This window comes from Pristiophorus japonicus, chromosome 25, assembly GCF_044704955.1.
Source record: "Pristiophorus japonicus isolate sPriJap1 chromosome 25, sPriJap1.hap1, whole genome shotgun sequence".
Lineage (NCBI taxonomy): Eukaryota > Metazoa > Chordata > Chondrichthyes > Pristiophoridae > Pristiophorus > Pristiophorus japonicus.
In genome coordinates this window covers 28918196-28938998 of record NC_092001.1, presented here as the reverse complement: position 1 = coordinate 28938998, position 20803 = coordinate 28918196, and the positions used below count along the sequence as shown (strand labels likewise).

General features: G+C 47.1%; 1 non-coding gene and 1 pseudogene across 1 annotated transcript; one reads left to right on the top strand and one right to left on the bottom strand.

The window, feature by feature from the left end:
* Positions 1-1430: 1430 nt before the first annotated feature.
* On the top strand, positions 1431-1519 carry trnar-ucg (transfer RNA arginine (anticodon UCG)). The gene is given in 2 exon segments: positions 1431-1467; positions 1484-1519. It is a non-coding gene; the product is annotated as a tRNA-Arg (tRNA).
* An 11760-nt stretch (positions 1520-13279) lies between these two features.
* On the bottom strand, positions 13280-20488 carry LOC139238109 (histone H2A-like; annotated as a pseudogene).
* Between the last annotated feature and the right edge of the window lie 315 nt (positions 20489-20803).

Here is a 20803-nt window from a genome sequence, read left to right as displayed (position 1 = left end):
CCCGATCATTCTGTGTCTGTTTAAATGGGCTGGATGTCAGTTCCGGTTCAGCACATGGGATTGAGAACTGGTTGTCAGACAGGAAGCAAAGAGTAGGAGTAAATGGGTACTTTTCAGAATGACAGGCAGTGACTAGTGGGGTACCGCAAGGTTCTGTGCTGGGGCCCCAGCTGTTTACATTGTACATTAATGATTTAGACGAGGGGATTAAATGTAGTATCTCCAAATTTGCGGATGACACTAAGTTGGGTGGCAGTGTGAGCTGCAAGGTGGATGCTATAAGGCTGCAGAGTGACTTGGATAGGTTAGGTGAGTGGGCAAATGAATGGCAGATGAAGTATAATGTGGATAAATGTGAGGTTATTCAATTTGGTGGTAAAAAGAGAGAGACAGACTATTATCTGAATGGTGACAGATTAGGAAAAGGGAAAGGGCAACGGGACCAGGGTGTCATGGTCCATCAGTCATTGAAGGTTGGCATGCAGGTACAGCAGGTAGTTAAAAAAGCAAATGGCATGTTGGCCATCATAGCGGGGGGATTTGTGTGCAGGGGCAGGGAGGTGTTGCTACAATTGTACAGGGCCTTGGTGAGGCTACAGCTGGATTATTGTGTACAGTTTTGGTCTCCTAACTTGAGGAAGGACATTCTTGCTATTGAGAGAGTGCGGCGAAGATTCAACAGACTTATTCCCGGAATGGTGGGACTGACCTATCAAGAAAGACTGGATCAACTGGGCTTGTATTCACTGGAGTTCAGAAGAATGAGAGGGGACATCATAGAAACTTTTAAAATTCTGACGGGTTTAGACAGGTTAGATGCAGGAAGAATGTTCCCAATGTTGGGGAAGTCCAGAACCAGGGGTCACAGTCAAAGGATAAGGGGTAAGCCATTTAGGACCGAGATGAGGAGAAACTTCTTCACCCAGAGAATGGTGAACCTGTGGAATTCTCTACCACAGAAAGTAGTTGAGGCCAATTCACTAAATATATTCAAAAGGGACTTAGATGAAATCCTTACTACTCGGGGGATCAAGGCTTATGGCGAGAAAGCAGGAAGGGGGTACTGAAGTTTCATGTTCAGCCATGAACTCATTGAATGGCGGTGCAGGCTAAAAGGGCCTGCTCCTGCACCTATTTTCTATGTTTCTATGTTTCTATAATCTTTCCCTTTGTAACGGATTTTCTCATAAACCCGGGTCATCCTGTATAGTTTGAGAAGGAGTATGTTTTCAGCTGCAATGACCGAATTGTTAAACTGCTGTGTTCCAGTTTACATTGGGGTTGCCTGCGCCGGTGCGCACCCAGTTCGCCGTGCATATGTTCATTCATTCGAAATATGCTCATCTTTTCCTAAATCCAGTCCTTGATATTGCAGTTGCAACGAATCTGCGCCCAATATGTACAATAACACAATAGCTGCCGTTGGCAGAGGCCGCGTGACCTAATGGATAAGGCGTCTGACTTCGATTATAACTGCGAAGTTATCAGAAGATTGCAGGTTCGAGTCCTGCCGCGGTCAACTCAGCTTGCTGCGTAAAATTGTACATTCTTTGTTGTGATTCTGCAGAGAAACCAACCATCTCTTCCAGTCACTCACCTGAAGTCAAGGAAGGCTGTTTGCTTAAAGAATCTCTCACGACACGTTTTCATCATTGTCGATCTGCATGCACAGGCAGAGCAAGCTGTGAAGTGGACTTTCTTGCACATTATTTTTGTTTGCAGACAAAAAGCAGGAGATTGATCGCTGACGATGTGTTAAAGAAGAGACGAGGTGGCAGAGAGTTTAAGGCGATGGACTGCTAATGGGCTCTGCGCAATGGGTTCGAATCCCATTCTTGTTGTCATTGTCTCACAGCTTTGACCTTCCTGGTCGTTTTGTCATTCACATTTAACCTCATCGCCAAATTCCCATTTTACTTGCAAGGATGCTGTTTTTTGCTCATGTCATGTCTCAAATTAATAATATATTCGTCAAAAGGATAACATTTGTAGGACTATGGAGAGAGGGACGAATAAGATAGTTCTCTGAGGGACAGCACAAGCACGATGGGCCTAATATCTTTTCGCACCACCGTCAGAATCTGAGAGCTCCACTCCTTACTGTCGGCGGCTCGTTGGTCTAGTGTTATGGTTTTTGCTTAGGTATGATCACATTTGATATGTGAGAGGTTCGCGGACGAGCCCCACCATTTGTTACTCAAAGTTCCATTTCTCACAGCCGGTCGACATGTGAGAAAACAGACATATTTCACATTAAAACGTGTGATTTTGCGCCGATGTTCCCACAGCGTCCAAATCCCAGAGCAAAGATTTAATCCCCTTCCCACTGAATACTGCGGACAGACATGGTCACCTTGGTAACGGAATGGTCATTCTGTCATCACTTTCTAAACAATAGCACACAAGACAATGGGTCATCAATAAATGGTAACTGAATTAAACACTCTGCAATTACATTGTAAATAATAGGAAATAAAATGCTGGATAATAGCTGGTGCAGAAAGTAGCTTATCTCTCGCAAAGATTAAGAATGATGTGTTTTATTTACACACACACACACGCACATAGCAACGACTCTGTGTGCATTTTTTTCAGTTGTTCTACTTAACCTATGCAATTTATTTCTTAGGATTTTAGGAACCGGCGGGAAGCCATTCGGCGGTGTTTGCTGTGTCAGTATCTCAAGAGGTTGCGCGCGGTTGCTCCTCCAACTGCCCGGGGGAATGGGGAAGCTATTTAAAGGGACAGGGACTCTCTTTTCTCTGCGTATTTATACTTAAAGGATCAATCCAGTTTATCTCAGAGTGTTGGCGGACTTCACGAACCGAGCTCCCATTAACATTCGCTCCCTTCTGTATTGTCCTGTCATTGTAAAGCTGTCTATTCGAGTGACTTGAGCCTTTCTAAAATGGCACATTGAATTTATAATCCATTTGACTTGCTTGTTTAATTTGGGAAACTTTCAGGATTGTGCAGTGTGACGAAGGTTTTGTTTAAAGGTGGAGTAAAATGTGTTTCAAAATATTCTTTCCAACCCTCCCTCAACCCCCCAAATTTTAGAACACTCTGCAATACTGACTGGGAAGTTCCCAAGTTCGGTCCATGGTCTGGACTGTTAGTTTATCTCAGCCAAGGCAGCAGTTCAGGGGTTATAATTGTCCTCAGTACCATTGGGCTAAATGTGAGTAATAATTAGCCACTACCCTTGCTCTTGATACTGACCCAGTGACATCAATTTGGAGGTTTGTGGATGTCATTTGGAGGTAGGATTGGATTCGGCTCTGGTGACTACCACGGTGGAATTCCTGCTGACACTCTCTGAGTCGACTGATGGTGAAGCAGCAGAGGTTAACAAATTTCTGTGGATTTGCACCCAGCCATATTTCCTGGATTAAGTAACTCGCAGTTGATTTTAGACCGTAAGGATAGAGGGAGAGTGTCTAGAATAAGGCTTTTACATCTTTGGAGGGGCAGGAGGGGACAGAATGTCCTATAGAATCTAGATTTGTCGATTCTGAATTTATATCCTGTACTTAAAATAACAACTCTTGTAACCTACATTTGCAGGGTATTAGAATGGGAGGATCTGCAGCTTGGTAACTCAAACCAAACATCACTTCAAAATTGAGAGATTCACCAGATTCAACAGAATCACCTTATCATCAGCCTTTGGAAAAACACCAATCACAGCGGTGAGAAACAGGACACATGTTCTGTGTGTGGATAGAACTTCAACCATTCGTCAACCTCTGAGACTCGTGTGCCCAGCTGACTAAACACTGTAAATGTGGGAACTGTGGGAATGGATGCAGATGCGCGTTGGGTGGAAACGCATCAGGGAGAGACCGTTTACCAGCTGAGTGTGGAAAGAGATTCAGTCTCTCATCTCACCAACTGATATTCGAGGACTTAGATAACAGACTTTCTCCTGTGAATATAGAGCTGTGTTATTGGGCCATGATGTTTTTACTTATTCATCTAGTTGACTGTAAACCTTTGCCAATTAGTTGATGTGATCGGTTTACTTGTAGATATTTAAAAAAATACATTTCCTGAGTGGATTCAAATTTAAATTGAAACCAGCTTTGCAGGGGTGATACTCTACTCACACATTGAAGGTGTGAGAGATGCTGTGGACACACGTAAATTCCAGTATCAGAAAGTGATTAACAGACTGGATTTTCTTTTTTGTGATCCCGGGTGTGTTAACTATCCCTACCCTGGACATCAAGGCACTCTGGACGGTATGGGGAACTGGGACTTGTCCTGAGAGTAACCAAAGATCTGAGAACTGAAACAATCTACAGTTAGAAAGGAGTAAAGGCGCAAAATGAAGCAGTCGATAACAAGACATCAATTTTTCTCCTCTTATCATGGAGGCATCAAGTATCGACACACTGTGTTATTTGAAATATCAAAATAGTAAACTCCAGCTCAGTTTTATGGGTGATTAACATCAGCAGAAACAAATCCCAGCTCACAGAATGAACACGATTCTCTCAGGATGTGATTAACAGCAGTAATGACAGTAGAACCCAAGCCATGCAGTCACTTGCGAGCTCGCAATTCAAATGACTGAGTAAATCCCTTCCCACACTTCGCCATTGTGAACTCGCAGGAGTTTCAGCAGATCAGATGACTGAGTGAAACCTTGGCCACACATCCCGAGGTGAATGGTCTCTCCCCAGTGTGACTGCGATGATGGATTTCTTGGTCAGACCAGGAACTGAATCCCTTCCCACAGTCTCCACATTTTCATGATTTCTCCATGGAGCAGGTGTCCTTGTGTCTGTCCAGGTTGGACGATCAGTTGAAGTTTCGTCCACACACAGAACACGTGTAGTTTCTCCCCGCTGTGAATGGTGCGATGTTTTTCAGGCTGTATAACTGGTTGAAGCTCTTTCCACAATCAGTGCACTGGAACATTCTCACTCGGATAGGGTATGGTTGTCTCGGTGCTTTTCCAATCACACTGATGTTTGAAATATTTTCCCAGACAGAACAGAAAAATGTTTCTCCTTCCACATTCAAAGGCCGATGGTATTCATCATTTCCAGCTTACATGGTTGGGTAAATACGCAAAGTGAGAATAAAATCAATGAGTTGCTGATTTTCTCTGCTGGTCACTGGGCCTTTTGTTTTGGCCCAATACAGTGAACCCGGGCTGAGCAATAGGGTGAACCTGGGTGGCTCAAGAGGGTGAGCCCGGTCTGGCCCAATAGTTTGAGCCTGGGCTGACCCAATGGGGTGAGACTATGTTTGCCCAATAGGGTGAGCCTGGGCTGGCCCAATAGGGTTAGCTTGGGCTGGGTTGGCCCAATAGGGTAAGGTGTGCAGGCCCAGGGTCACCAGACATCTATCAGAACAACAAGGCTCCCTTTCAGGAGTGACTGAGCTGTACATAAACATGTGACCAATCCAATTGACAGATATCCTGAAGCCCCGCCCACCCTTTGTCCCTGCACAAAGGACCGTGCATGCGCTGTGAGTCCGCCCTGACCAATACGCCGCTCAGCACACTCCCACCACCGGGGAAAACAGTTACTACCAAGAACGGTGCCAAGAAAACGGTCACTAAAACACCACCGAAGAGCGGTAAGAAGCGCAGAAAGTCGAGGAAGGAGAGTTACTCCATTTACACCTACAAAGTGATGAAGCAGGTTCACTCTGACACTGGCATCTCCTCCAAGGCCATGGACATCATGAACTCGGTTGTGAAGGATATTTTGGAGCGCATTGCGAGTGAGGCTTCCCGCCTGGCCCATTACAGCAAGCGCCGCACCATCAGCTGCCGGGAGATCCAGACCGCCGTGCGCCTGCTGCTGCCCGGGGAGCTGACCAAGCACGCCGTGTTGGAATGGACGAAGATGGTGTCCAATTAAACCAGCTCCAAGTCAAACTGCACGCTGTCCTGAGAGATCAGATCCAAACACAACGGCTCTTTTAAGAGCCAGCCACAAGTTCTCTGAAAGAGCTGCACAAACGCATCTCCCTTTAAACTTAAATGACGAATTATTTCATCAACAATTGTGTGAGAACCTTCGGAGTTCCAGCTGTAGATTTAGTTTTGACTTCTCAGATAAGCAGCTTCACTCTCAGACCTGTTCATTTACACACCCTGCCGAATTAAGATCATGTTTAGGGGCTGAGACTCAGATTTCAGTCACAAATTCTCTCTCACAAGTACTTATCAAGTTTATTTTTCAATTCCTGTTGCGTCAGTCCGTTTATTAACCCGACATTCCCCGCAGTGTAACAATCCAGAATGGGAGTTCTTACAGAGACCAGAACCGGGGCATTTTGTCCTAATATGTCCTTACTATACAGTATTAATGCACACGAAGCTCATACTTGAGAGAAGGTCACTCTGTGGCCAGTAAAATTTATTAGCCAGCACTGAATTGATGAAGGTGGGTGGAGCTTCCCCCTTTATACCTGAAAGTCCAGGTTAGGAGTGTCTCCCACAGGTTCACCCCCTTGTGGTCAATGTACTCACTGTGTACAACATAGATCAGTTTATACATGGGTTACAATGACAGTTGAATACATGACATCACCTCTCCCCAAAGTCTTATTTGGATCACTGGTTAAGTCGCTCTGGTGGTTTATGCTCCCTTGTAGAGCGCCTGATTTGGGGCTCCAGTTGTTGGGCGCTGGTCTGAGTGTCTGCTGTTTGCGGTGCCTCAGGCCTGTCCGGACTGCTCACAGTGACTGGGCACTCCTCCGCTTGGTTCCGGTGTTCGGTCACCTGTGGAGGAGCGAACTCTATATCGTGTTCTTCCTCTGCTTCTTCGATGGGGTTGCTGAACCTCCTTTTTGTTTGATCCACGTGTTTGCGGCAGATTTGTCCATTGGTAAGTTTAACGATCAGAATTCTATTCCCCTCTTTGGGAAATCACAGTGCCAGCGAGTCATTTAAGCCCTGCAGCGTAGTTGAGGACAAAGACAGAGTCATTGACATCAATACATCGCGCCCTTGCATTCCCGTCATGGTAGTCACATTTTGACTGGCGCCTGCTCTCAACAATTTATTTCATGATGGGGTGTATAATGGATAACCTGGTGTTGAGTGTCCTTTTCATTAGCAGCTCTGCGGGTGGAACCCCTGTGAGCGAGTGTGGTCTGGATCTATTGGCCAACAGGAGGCATGATAAGTGGCTTTGTAGGGAACCCCTTGGATTCTGAGCATCCCCTGTTTGATTATCTGCACTGCTCATTCCACCTGACCATTTGAGGCCGGCTTGAACGGTGCCGTTCTGACACGGTTGATACTAATTCCTACCATGAAGTCCTGGAATTGAGTGCTTGTGAGACACAGGCCATTGTCGCTGACGAAGTCGTCCGGTAGACCATGGGCAGCGAACATTGTGCATAGACTTTCTGCCTTGGCAGAGGATGTGCTTGAATTGAGAATGTCACACTCGATCCATTTGGAGTAGGCGTCGACTACAACCAAAAACATTTTTCTCATGAAAGGACCTGCGTAATCCACATGGATGCATGACCATGGTTTGGCGGGCAAGGACCAGGGGCTAAGAGGGTTGATGCCTTGGCGCTTTGCCCCGCTGGGCACACGTGTTGCATCTGTGAACACAAAGTTCCAGGTCTGCATCTATCCCTGGCCACCAAACGTGTGACCTGGCAATTGTCTTCATCATGACAATGCCCGGGTGCTGATTGTGGAGTTCTCTGATGAAAATCTCTCTGCCCATCTGGGGCATGACAATACGGTGTCCCCATAGTAGGCAATCGGCCTGAATCGAGAGTTCATCCTTGCGCCAGTGAAATGGATTGAGTTCCTCAGGGAATGCCCCGTGCGTGGCTGCCCAGTCCCCATTCAGGACACATTTCATGACTAAAGACAGTAGCGGGTCTCTATTTGTCCAGACATAGATCTGATGGGCTGCCACAGGTGAGCCTTCGCTTTCAAAACTACAACAGCCATGACCATCTCAGCAGCATGCTAGGTTGCCCCTCGGTGGTGGCTAGTGGGAGCCTGCTGAGTGTATCGGCGCAGTTTTCAGTGCCCGGTCTGTGCTGAATTGTATAGTCATAGGCGGCTAACGTGAGTGTCCACCTCTGTATGCGGGCCAATGCATTTGCATTTATGGCCTTGTTGTCGGCCAAAAGGGACGTTAGGGGTTTGTAATCTGTCTCCAGCTCAAACTTCCTGCCAAACAGGTACTGGTGCATTTTTTACAGCATATATCCATGCAAGCGCCTACTTTTATACAATCCCGTAGCCCCGTTCTGCCTGGGACAGACTTCTGGAGGCATAAGCTACTGGCTGTAACTGAGCATTGGCATTCACATGCTGCTTCACAAACCTGACCCCATAGGACGACGCATCGTATGTTAAAACAAGTTTCTTACATGGGTCATATCACGTTAACAGATTGTTGGAGCATAACAAATTTTGTGCTCTATCAGAAGCCCTTTCCTGGCTGTTCACCCAGACCCATTCACGACCTTTGGCAGGAGCACGTGTCGCGGCTCTAACAGCGTGCTCATTTTGGGATGAAAGTTCCCAAAATAATTCAGGAGCCCCAGGAATGAATGCAGCTCCGTTGTGTTACGGGGTCTGGGTGCTCTCTGGATCGCTTCCGTTTTGAACACAGGAGGTCTTATCCCGTCTGCTGCTACCCTCAACCCCAGGAATTCTACCTCTGGAGCTAGGAAGATGCACTTCAACTTTTATAATCGCAGACATACCCGGTCCAGTCTGCGTAGCACCTCCTCCAGGTTGCGGAGGTGTTCTTCAGTATCACAACCCGTGATGAGGATGTCGTCTTGAAAAACCACTGTCCTTGGAATCGACTTGAGGAGGCTTTCCATATTTCGTTGAAAGATTGCGGCGGCCAAGCGAATTCCAAACGGACATATGTTGTACTCAAACAACCTTTTTTGTGTCATGATGGTGGTCAGCTTATTCGCCAGCTCCTGGGTCATGTAAGCTGAGGTCAGGTCCAATTCTGAAAAAAGTTTGCCACCGGATAGCGTGGCGAAGAGGTCCTCCGCTCTCAGTAGCGGGTACTGGTCTTGTAGTGACACCCAATTGATGGTGGCCTTGTAATCACCACATATCATAACCGACCCATCCGCCTTGAGCACCGGCACAATCAGGCTCACCCAGTAACTGAATTCGACTGGCGAGATAATGCCTTCCCTCAGCAGGCATTCCAATTCGCCTTCTATCTTATCCCGCATCATGTACAGTGCCACTTTGGCCTTTTGGTGTACTGGACTGGCGTCCGGGTTTATGTGAATCACTACCTTGGTCCCCATGAAAGTGCCAATGCCTGGTGGAAATAGTGAGTCAAATTTGTCCAGGACCTGTGAGCATGATATTCGCTCCACAGAAGAAATTGCGTTGACATCGCCCCATTTCCAGTTCATGACAGCAAGCCAACTCCTCCCAAGCAGTGCGGGACTGTCTCCCAGGACAATCCAGAGTGGCAACCTGTTCTCTGAATCTTTGTGGGTCACAACTACCGTGGCACTGCCTAGCACCGGAATGATCTCCTTTGTATATGTCCATAGCTGTGCGTCAATTGGCAATAATGTTGGCCTCCTGGCCTTGGACGCCCACAACTTGTCGAACTGTTTTATACTCATCAGGGACTGGCTGGCCCCCGTGTCTAACTCCATTGATACTGAGATGCCATTGAGGAGCACTTTCATCATTATCGGTGGCGTCCTGGTGTATGAACTGTACATGTGCTCCACATGAACTCGCTAAACTACAACTTCCAGCAATTTCCCCCATTGTCCCTTTGGCCACATAGGGCTTACATCGGGCCCGTCCTCCTTGTACATCAATGCGGCTGCAGACTTCCTGCACATATGCGCCAAGTGACCGCTGACGTTGCAGTTTCTGCAGGTATATTGCTGATAGCTGCAAGCTCTGGCTGTGTGTTTTCCTCCACATCTCCAACATGAGCCGTTGTTGGAAACAAAAGGTCCATTACCAGTCGATCGTCTCTGACTGTCTCTGTAACTGTCCTTAAGCGCACCATTGTCAGGTGTTGATGGCCCCATTACTCGTCGCATTGTCCCTTGCGATGGCATGAATCACCGTTCAGTTAGCCATTGTCTATGTTGAATTCCCACTTTGGCTTCGACTACATGCGTGGGCATGTCCGATTGACCCTGTCTGCTTAGAGAACTGTGTGCCACGTTAACAATGTTGACTCCCTGTCCATTTGCTGCATTTAAACCAACATTTTTGTCAAACATCATTCTGGTCTCTTCCTCCCCCGAAATAAATGTCTGGGCCATCAAAGCCGCTGTTCCAGGGTCAAGTCTTTAGTCTCAATCAGTTTCCTGAAAACCCCAGTGTGCCCGATGCCCTAAATAAAAAAGTCTCACAGCAATTCCGCTCTGCAATCATTTGTGAACTTACATCGCTCGCCGGTCGCTGGAGGTCTGCCATGAAGTCTGGAACACTTTGCCTTTCTCGCCGCCGGTGCATGTAAAACCGATGTCAGTCATGTGCATGCTGCTCGCCAGTTTAAAGTGTTCCCCGATCAACTTACTGAGCTCTTCAACAGCGTTGTCCACCGCCTTCTCCGGCACGAGGAGGTCCTTCATCAGTGAGTAGGTCGTGCATCCACAAACCATCAGTTGATGAGCCCTGCCTTTGTTGGCCGAATCCTGTCTCAGCCATTCCTTACTGAGGAAACTTTGCTGCAGTCTCTCAATAAACTCGTCCCAATCATCACCAACACAGTATCTCTCGTTTGTTCTGCTAGTGGCCATGCTCGGGTGCTTTAAATCCCAGTTTCTCGTCGCCAATAATATGTCCTTACTCTACAGTATAAATGCACATGAGGCCCATACTTGAGACAAGGTCATTCTATGACCAGTAACCTTTATTAGCCAGCACTGAAGTGATGAAGGTGGGTAGAGCGACGCCTTTTGTACCTGAAAGTCCAGGTTAGGAGCGTCTCCCAAAAGTTCACCACCTAGTGGTCAATGTTCTCACGGTGCACAACTTCGGTCAGTTTATGCATGGGTTACAATGACAGTTGAAGACATGACACTGTCCCTCTACCCTTTTCACAGAAGGACTCCCAGTTCTGGTCTCACTGCCGCCTTTGCGGGGGGTTGATCGACAATCTATGAAACCCAAATTTTTCAAATATTGGGTTGGAATGTGTCCATTACAGAATCAGTGAGGATAGATTCCCGCCCATTACAGACAGTTTGAAATAGCACACGAATTTAATCCAGCCTGTAACTTGCAAGGGACACCTGGAATAAGACTAAATAAATTAAAATCTGTTGGCAAATCTTTGACTAATGGTGAATTTATTAACATAATTGCGCTATTTTTAAAATTTATGGCGGGGTTTTTTAATGAAAAATCGTTATACTGACTGTTGGAGACAGCAATTTCGGCCCTACTTTCATTGGTGGGCTAAATAGACTGGGCTTGGTTATTGGAAAAGACCAATGAAATTCACTCGCGAGCGACTAATCACAAGTTCGCTCCCTGCATTTCTCCAGAAGGTTAACAAGGGCAGATGTGGGAGGAGTTTCTCACTCTTTCTCTGAACATGTGGATTGTCTAGAAGAGGAAAAACCGGCGGTAAAGCTCGACCCAAGGCCAAGTCTCGCTCCTCCCGGGCGGACTGCAGTTCCCTGTGGGCCGTGTTCACAGGCTCCTTCGGAAGGGGAACTACGCTGAGCGTGTGGGTGCTGGAGCCCCGATCTACATGGGTGCTGTGCTCGAGTATCTGACCGCTGAAATCCTGGAGCTGGCCGGCAACGCGGCTCTCGACAACAAGAAGACCCGCATCATCCCAGACATCTGCAGCTGGCCATCCGCAACGACCAGGAGCTCAGCAAGCTGCTGGGAAAGGTGACCATCGCTCAGGGCGGGGTGCTGCCTAATATCCAGGCTGTGCTGCTGCCCAAGAAACCCACCGGTCCGTCCAAGAGAAAGTAAAGCGGACAAGATTTAATCTGATAACCCAAAGGATCTTTTCCGAGCCACCCACAGTATCAATATAAGGGCAGGCTAAAGTTATATGGATGACAATTGTCCCAGATCTAAATGAACATTGAATATCAGCATTTAAGCGGTTAGTTTCCTGATCAGAAATGACCCTCAGACATTGTCGGTTATAAACTGATCACTGTCGACAGACAAGTGCAACAGGTTTGCTGTTCTAAAATCCTGCTGCAAGGTACCATAAATCATTTCTGGCCTGCGAGGCGGTAAACTTATCCCGTTTCCGATGGCCGGGAATCGAAGCCAGGCCCAGTGCTTGACAGGCAGCTCACTGCTCACTGTACCATCATCGCTCACATTTCAGAAAGTGACAGGAAGAGGATGTTTAAATATACCAAACTTAGTGCCTTCAGCAGGTTATGTCATACAAATTAGTTAATTTACAAAAAACATTCCTCATATCTGTTGATTATTTTTTAAACTAAAATGGCTTAAAACTAATAAATATGGTGCGGGCTCAGCCCAAGCAAGGTAACAATTCACAATGACCGTTTTTAATTGTAGGGAAAGTGGCCCAGCACCGTGCTTACATTCTGATTACTGAACATAATATTTGTCCCACTTAAGAGCCGCAAGAATTAGTTAGTCCGCAAATACAAGGCATATTGTGTGGTGGATGGTGGTATAGTGGTGAGAATAGCTGCTTTCCAATGCAGGTTAGACCGGGTTTAATTCCCGCCCATAGCAGTCGATGTAACTTTAAAATCCCTGTCAGATCAGAAATGAATTATGTGAGCTTCCAACAACAGCATTTTATATATAACAATAATTGTTAATGAAATGAATTTTGACGAAAATCATTCATGTGCGTCTCCCATAGCATTAAAACAGAATTTGAACCAATACTTGAATTCTCAGTCAGAATTGTTGGACCCATCAACCGCTCATTCCCTTTATACTCGGCTCTTAACATCCATTTATATTCGGCTCACACAAAGTGTGCAATGACGGCCGGTCGCACGATCAGGTTCCGTCTTCTTTGTATTTCACTGAAGCCGGTCTCTCTCTATTTTGACTCGCTGATCCCAATATCCGCTAACTGCAAACCTGCGGCAGTGTTTGTTGATCTAGATTTCTACATGTTCGACAGAGAGTGACCGATTTATTACCGAGATCAGGCAACGCCCAGCGTAATTGCAGAGATTTAATGTTAATTTAGATCTGGGACAATTGTGATCCAGAGAGCATTAACCTGCCCTTACATTGATATTGTGGGTGGCTCTGAACAGAGCCTTTGGTTTATTAGATTAAATCCTGTTCGCTTTACTTGCTCTTGGAAACACTGGTGGATTTTTTGGGCAGCAGCACAGCCTGTATTTCAGGCAGCACCCCGCCCTGAGCGATGCTCACCTTTCCCAACGGCTTGTTGAGCCCCTGGTCGTTGCGGATGGAAGCTGCAGATGTCTGGGGTTGATTCGGTTCTTCTTATTATCGCGGGCCGCGTTGCTTGCCAGCTCCACGATTTCAGCGGTCAGATACTCGAGCACAGCACCCATGCAGACCAGGGCTCCGGTACCCACAGGCTCAGCGTAGATCCCCTTCCGCAGGAGCCTGTTAACACGGCCCACAGGGAACTGCAGTCTGGCCCGGGAGGAGCGAGACTTGGCCTTGGCCCGCGCTTTACCGCCGGTTTTTCATCTTCTAGATATTTCCACAATCTACACGCTCATGGAAAGAATGAGAAAATCCTCCCACATCTGCCTTATACCTTCTGGTGGAATGCAGGGAGCGAACTTGTGATTGGTCGCTCTGTGGTGAATTTCATTGGTCCCTTCCGATGACCAATCGCAGCCTGTTTAGCCCACCAAAGAAACCTGGGCAGAAATGACTGTTCTCAACAGTCAGTCTATGAAGACTTAGACATTCAAAAATCACGCCAATAATTGTTAAAATTGCGGATTAGGATAGTAACTTCCCCATTAGCCACATATTTCCAAACACTTTTTGTTTCCTTTTGTCTTAATCCATGTTTCACTTGCAAATTCCAGGCTGTTACAATCAGGATTAAATTCGGGTTCAGTTTCAAACTATCTGTAATGGGAGGAATCACTCCCCACTTACTCTGTAACGGGACACACTCCAGCTCAATCTTTGTAAAAGTGAGCTTTCATAGATTATCGATCGATCCCCCGCACAGGCAGCAGTGAGACCAGAACTGGGAGTCCTTCTGTGAAAAGGGAACAGGGACAGAGTGTTCAAACTGTCCCGGTTCTTGTCTCTGTAAGAACTGCCATTCTGGATTGTTACACTCGGACTCGAAGGTTAATAAACGGTGAGCCTATCGGGCCAGCCCAGGCTCACCGTATCGGGCCAGCATGGTCTCACACTATCGGGTAAGCCCAATCTCATCCTATCGAGCCAGCACAGTCTCATCCTATCGGCCCAGCACAGGCTCATCATATCGGGCAGCACAATCTCACCCTATCGGGCAGCACAGGCTTACACTATTGGGCCAGCACAGTCTCACTCTATCGGGCCAGCACAGGCACTCACTATCGGGCCAGCACAGTCTCACCCGATTGTCCCAGCACAGGCTCACCCTATCGGGCCAGCCCAGGCTCACCCTATTGGCCCAGCACAGGCTCACCCTATCGAGCAGTACAGTCTCACCCTATCGGGCAGCACAGGCTCACACTATCGGGCAGCACTGGCTCACCCTATTGTCCCAGCACAGGCTCACCCTATCGGGCCAGCACAGTCTCACCCTATCGGGCCAGCACAGTCTCACCCTATCGGCCTAGCACAGGCTCACACGATCGGCCCAGCACATTGTCACACTATTGGGCCAGCACAGTCTCATCCTATCGGGCAGCACAATCTCACCCAATCGGGCAGCACAGGCTTACACTATTGGGCCAGCACAGTCTCACTCTATCGGGCCAGCACAGGCACTCACTATTGGGCCAGCACAGTATCACCCTATTGGGCCAGCCCAGGCTCAGCCTATCGGGCAATTCTAAAACTCATCCTATTGGGCCAGCACAAAAGACCCAGTGGCCAGCAGAGAAAATCAGCATCTCATTGATTTTATTCTCAGTTTGCACACAGCTGGTGCAGGTCTGAACCCAACTATGTAACGTGGAAATGATCAACATCCTCGGCCTTTGAATGTTGAAGCAGGAATGTTTGTCTGTTCTCTCTGTGGGAAAATATTACAAACATCTGGGAAAGCACCACGACACACAAACATCTGAGTGAGATTGTTCCAGAGCACTAGAAAGAGATTCAACCAGTTACACAACCAGTTACACAGCCTGAAAAAACTTTGCATCATTCACAGGGGAGAGAAGCTACACGTGTTGTGTGTGTGGACGAATTTTCAACTGATCGTCCCACCTGGAGAGACACAAGGACACCCACACCATGGAGAAACCGTTGGAATGTTGAGACTGTGGGGAGGGATTCAGCTCCCCGTCTGATCTAGAAATTCATTGTCACAGTCACACTGGGAAGAGGCCGTTCACCTGCTCCGTGTGTGGGTAGGGTTTCACTCCATCATCTGCTGAATCTCCAGCGAGTTCACACTGGGGAAGTGTGGGAAGAGATTCATTCAGTCATCAGAATTGCGAGTTCTCAAGTGACTGCAGGGGTTGGGTTCTACTGTTATGACTGCTGTTAATCATATTCTGACTGAATCGTGTTCGTTCTGTCAGTTGGGATTTGTTTCTGCTGATTTTCATCATAATGAAAACTGGGCTGGAGTTTAATATTTTTATATTTCAAATTACACAATGTGTCAATATTTGATATCTCGATGATAAGTGTCGACTATTGATGTCCTGTTACCGACTGTTCCATTTTGAGCCTTTTCTCCTTCTAACTCTCGATTGTTTCAGTTCTCATGCCTTTGGGTTACTCTCAGAGACACGTTCTAGTTCCCCACACCTTCCAGAATGCCTCTTTGCCTTGATGTCCAGATTAGGGATAGCGAACACGCCCGGGGTCACTGAACACAAAATCCAGTCTGTTAATCACTTTCAGTTACAGGATTAGCATGTGCCTAGAGCAGTTGTTGAGATAAGCGACTGCATCTCTTTCCAAACTCAGCTGGCAAACGGCCTCTCCCTGATGTGTTTTCACCCGACGCGACTCTGCATCCATTCGCACTGTCCTCACATTCACAGTGTTGAGTCAGCTGGGCACACGAGTCTCACAGGCTAGACGACTGGTTGAAGGTACATCCACACACAAAACATATATTCTGTTTCTCCCCGCTGTGATTGGTGTTTTTCCAAAGACTGATGATAAGGTGATCCTGCTGAATCCGATGATTCCCTCAAATTTTGACGTGATGGTTGCTTTGAGTTTCCAAGCTGCAGATCCTCCCCTTCTAATACCCAGCAAATGGAGGTTACAAAAGTTGTTACTTTAAGTACAAGATAGAAATTTCCACTGTGATAGTCATCAGAGCCGAGTTCAATCCTGCCCTCAAGTGACATCCACACACTTCCCAGTTGATGTCACTGGATCGGTATCAAGAGCAAGGGCACTGGATAATTCTCACTTATATTTAGCCCAGTGGTAGTGAGGACAATTAGAACCCCTGAACTGCTGCCTTGACTGAGAACAACAGCCCAGATCAAGTAGCGAACTTGGGAGCTTTCCAGTCAGTATTGCAGAGTGTTCTAAAATTTGTGGGGTTGGGGGAGGGTTAGAAAGAATAATTTCAAACAAATTTAAATCCACCTTTAAACAAAACCTTCGTCACAATGCACAATTCTGAAATCCTTTCAAGTTAGAATAGCAATTCAAATGGATCATCAAAAACAATTAAGACATTATAGAAAGGCTCAAGTCACTGAAAATAAATAACTTTACAATCACTGCACAGTACAGAAGTGCGCGACTGTAAATGGGAGCTCGGCTTGTGAAGTCCTCCGACACTGCGAGATAAACTGGACTGTTCTTTTAAGTATAACTAGGCAGAGAAAGGGGAGTCCCTGTCCCTTTTAATATCTGCTCCATTCCCCGAGGCAGCGGGAGGAGCAATTGCGTGCGGTATCTTTATATCCTGACGCAGCAAGACCTAATAAAACATATTGCATCAGCTTAAGCACAACAACTGAAAAGTGTGCAGACAAACTCTTTGCTATATATATAGGTGTAAGTGTGTGTGTAAACTAAACACATCATTCTTATTGTTTGCAAGTGAATTCCACAGAGATAAGCTATTATCTGCACCAGTTATTTTTCAGCATTTATTTCCTATTATTTATGATGTAATTGCAGAGTGTTTAATTCCTTTATCATTTATTGATGACACATTGTCCTGTGTGCCCTTGTTTAGAAAGTGATGTCACAATGACGATTCCGTTACCAAGGTGACCGTCTGTCCGCAGTATTCAGTGGGAAAGGGGATTAAATCTCACCGAGGGTAATGAGCAGCCACCCATCAGTCTCTGCAGTTTATTGTCCAGTGATCACCTCACCATCACACAGACGCTCCTCAGATTTACCTCCAGTGTGGATGACTTGTGTAAGTGATGTTGAAAATGAAATTGTAGGAGTGAAAGAGGAGTTGGGGGAGGTGGGTTTGGTGAGTAGGGGCGAAAGAGTAGATGGTGAGGGGGAGTTGGAGAGTAGAGGTGAATGAGGTGTATGAATGAGGGGTATTTACTGCCCATTAATTGCCTTTCTTGAACTATGATGGGTTTCTTTTTCCTTTAAAATGTTTTGTATTGTGTGTTCCACCGAAGCTAAATGCGGGGCTGCAGTTCTTTGCAGGCACGGGGCTGTTTCTGGTGAATTAATGTGGGTAGTGTTAATTGGGAATAGATTTTAGTGGGATCATTTTGTGCTGAATGCGTTGATGGTCTGCGGGGTTGTCCACAGTCCCAATGACGAGTTGCTGTTGACAACAAATCCAGGATTCCCTTACATTGTGACACCAAATCCAGGGACCACTTACATTGTGACACCAAATCTGACATGTCCTTACTATACCGTATAAATGCACACGAGGCCCATACTTGAGAGAAGGTCACTCTGTGACCAGTTACATTTATTACCAATACCTCAAGTGATGAAGGTGGGTGGAGCTTCCCCTTTTATACTTGAAAGTCAAGGTTAGGAGTGTCTCTCACAAGTTCACGCCCTTGTGGTCAATGTTCTCAAGGTGTACAACTTCGGTCAACTTATACATGGATTACAATGATAGTTGAATACATGACATCACCTCCCCCAAAATCTTATTGAGATCACAGGTTAAGTCTCTCTGGTGGTTTACACTCCCTTGTAGAGCACCTGAGTTGGGGTTCCGGTTGTTGGGCGCTGGCCTGAGTGTCTGCTGTTTGCGATGCCTCAGGCCTGTCCGGACTGCCCACAGTGACTGGGCTCTCCTCCACTTGGTTCCGATGTTCGGTCACCTGTGGTGGAGTAAACTCTACGTCGTGTTCTTCCTCTGCTTCTTCTATGCGGTTGCTGAACCTCCTATTAGTTTGATCCACTTGTTTACGGCAGATTTTTCATTGGTAAGTTTAACTACCAAAACCCCAATTCCGCTCTTTGGCAATCACAGTGCCTGCAAGCCATTTGGACCCTGCAGCGTAATTAAGGACAAAAACAGTGTATTGACATTAATGCATGGCGCCCTCGCATTCCTGTCATGGTAGTCACATTGTGACTGACGCCTGCTCTCAACAATTTCTTTCATAGCAGTGTGTATAAGGGATAACCTGGTTTTGAGCGTCCTTTTCATTCGCAGCTCTGCGGGTGGAACCCCTGTGAGCGAGTGTGGTTGGGACCTATTGGCCTACAGGAGGCGTGATAAAGCACCTTTGAAGGGAACCCCCTTGGATTCTGAGCATCCCCTGTTTGATTATCCTCACTGGTCGTTCCGCCTGGCCATTTGAGGCCGGCTTGAACGGTGCCATTCTGACATGGTTGATTCCATTGCCTGCCACTAAGTCTTGGAAATCAATGCTTGTGAAGCACGCGCCATTGTAGCTGACCATGGCATCCGTTAGACCATGGGCGGCGAACATTGCCCGTAGAATTTCTACCGTGGCAGAGGATGTGCTTGAATTAAAAATGGCACACTCAATCCATTTGGAGTAGGCATCTACTACAACTAAAAACAGTTTTCCCATGAAAGAACCCGCGTAGTCCAAATGGATGCGTGAGCATTGCTTGGTGGGCCAGGACCAGGGGTTAAGGGGGGCTTCTCTGGGTGCGTTCCCCAGCTGAGCACACGTGTTGCACCTGCGAACACAAAGTTCCAGGTCTGCATCTATCCCTGTCCACAAAATGTGTGACCTGACAATTGCCTTCATCATGATAATGCCCGGGTTCTCAATGTGAAGTTCTCTGATATAAACCTCTCTGCCCATCTGGGACATGACTACTTGGTTTACCCATAGTAGGCAATCGGCCTGAATCGAGAGTTCATCCTTGCGCCTATGAAACGGTTTAAATTTCTCAGGTTATGCCCGATACGTGGCTGGCCAGTCCCCATTCAGGACACATTTCTTAACTAAAAACAGTAGCGGTCTTTATTTGTCAAGACTTTAATCTGACGGGCTGTCACAGGTGAACCTTCGCTTTCGAAAGCTTCAACAGCCATGAGCATCTCAGCATCATGCTCAGTTGCCCACTCAGTGGTGGCTAGTGGGAGCCTGCTGAATCTGTCGGCACAGTGTTCAGTGCACGGTCTATGCTGAACTGTGTAGTCACAGGCGGTTAACCTAAGTGCCCACCTCTGTCTGCGAGCTGACACATTCGCATTTATGGCCTTGTTGTCGGCCAAAAGGGACGTTACGGATTTGTGATCTGTCTCCAGCTCAAATTTCCTGCCAAAGTAGGGCCTTCCAAGAGCAATTATTTTACCTCAGCCTGAGCCAGAAGCAGTGTGGGAGGTGTCTGCTCTTTACAAAGGAGGTGTTCACAAAACTCTGCCACCTCTTGTAACCAAACCTGCAGCCTCACTCCATGACAAGGACAGCGCTGCTACTAGCTGTGCAGGTGACCGTGATTCTGAATTTCCTCAGTCTGGGATCCTTCCAGGCAGTCTTCTCTCTTTCCAGAGAGAAGCAGGTAGAGCATGGGTCATGCAATGTTAACAGTTTGTTGGAGTGCAACAAGTTGCGTGCTCTATCAAAAGCAACTTTCCTGGCTGTTTCCCCAGACCCAATCGGGACCTTTGCGTGGGCGCACGTGTAGCGGCTCTAACAGCACGCTCAATTTGGGAAGAAAGTTCCCAAAATATTTCAGGAGCCCCAGAAATGAATGCAGCTCCGTCGTGTTACGCGGTATGGGTGCTCTCCGGATCGCTTCCGTTTTGGACACAGTAGGTCTGATCACATCTGCTGCTACCCTCCTCCCCAGGAATTCTACCTCTGGAGCTAAGAATACGCACTTTGCCTTTTTCAGTCGCAGCCCTACCCGGTCCAGTCTGTGTAGCACATCATCCACGTCGTGGAGGTGTTCTTCAGCATCGCGACCCGTGATGAGGATGTCGTCCTGAAAAACCACCATGCTTGGAATCGACTTGAGGAGGCTTTCCATATATTGCTGAAATATCACGGCGGCTGAACGAATCTCGAATGGACATCTGTTATACTCAAACATCCCCTTGTGTGCCGTGATGGTGATCAGCCTTTTCGACTCACTCGCCAGCTCCTGGGTCATGTGAGCTGAGGTCAGGTCCAATTTTGAAAAAGGTTTGCCAGCGGATAGTGTCGCAAAGAGGTCCTCCGCTCTCGGTAGCGGGTACTGGTCTTGGAGTGACACCCGATTGATGGTGGCCTTATAAGCGCCAAATATCCTGACCGACTCATCCGCCTTGAGCAC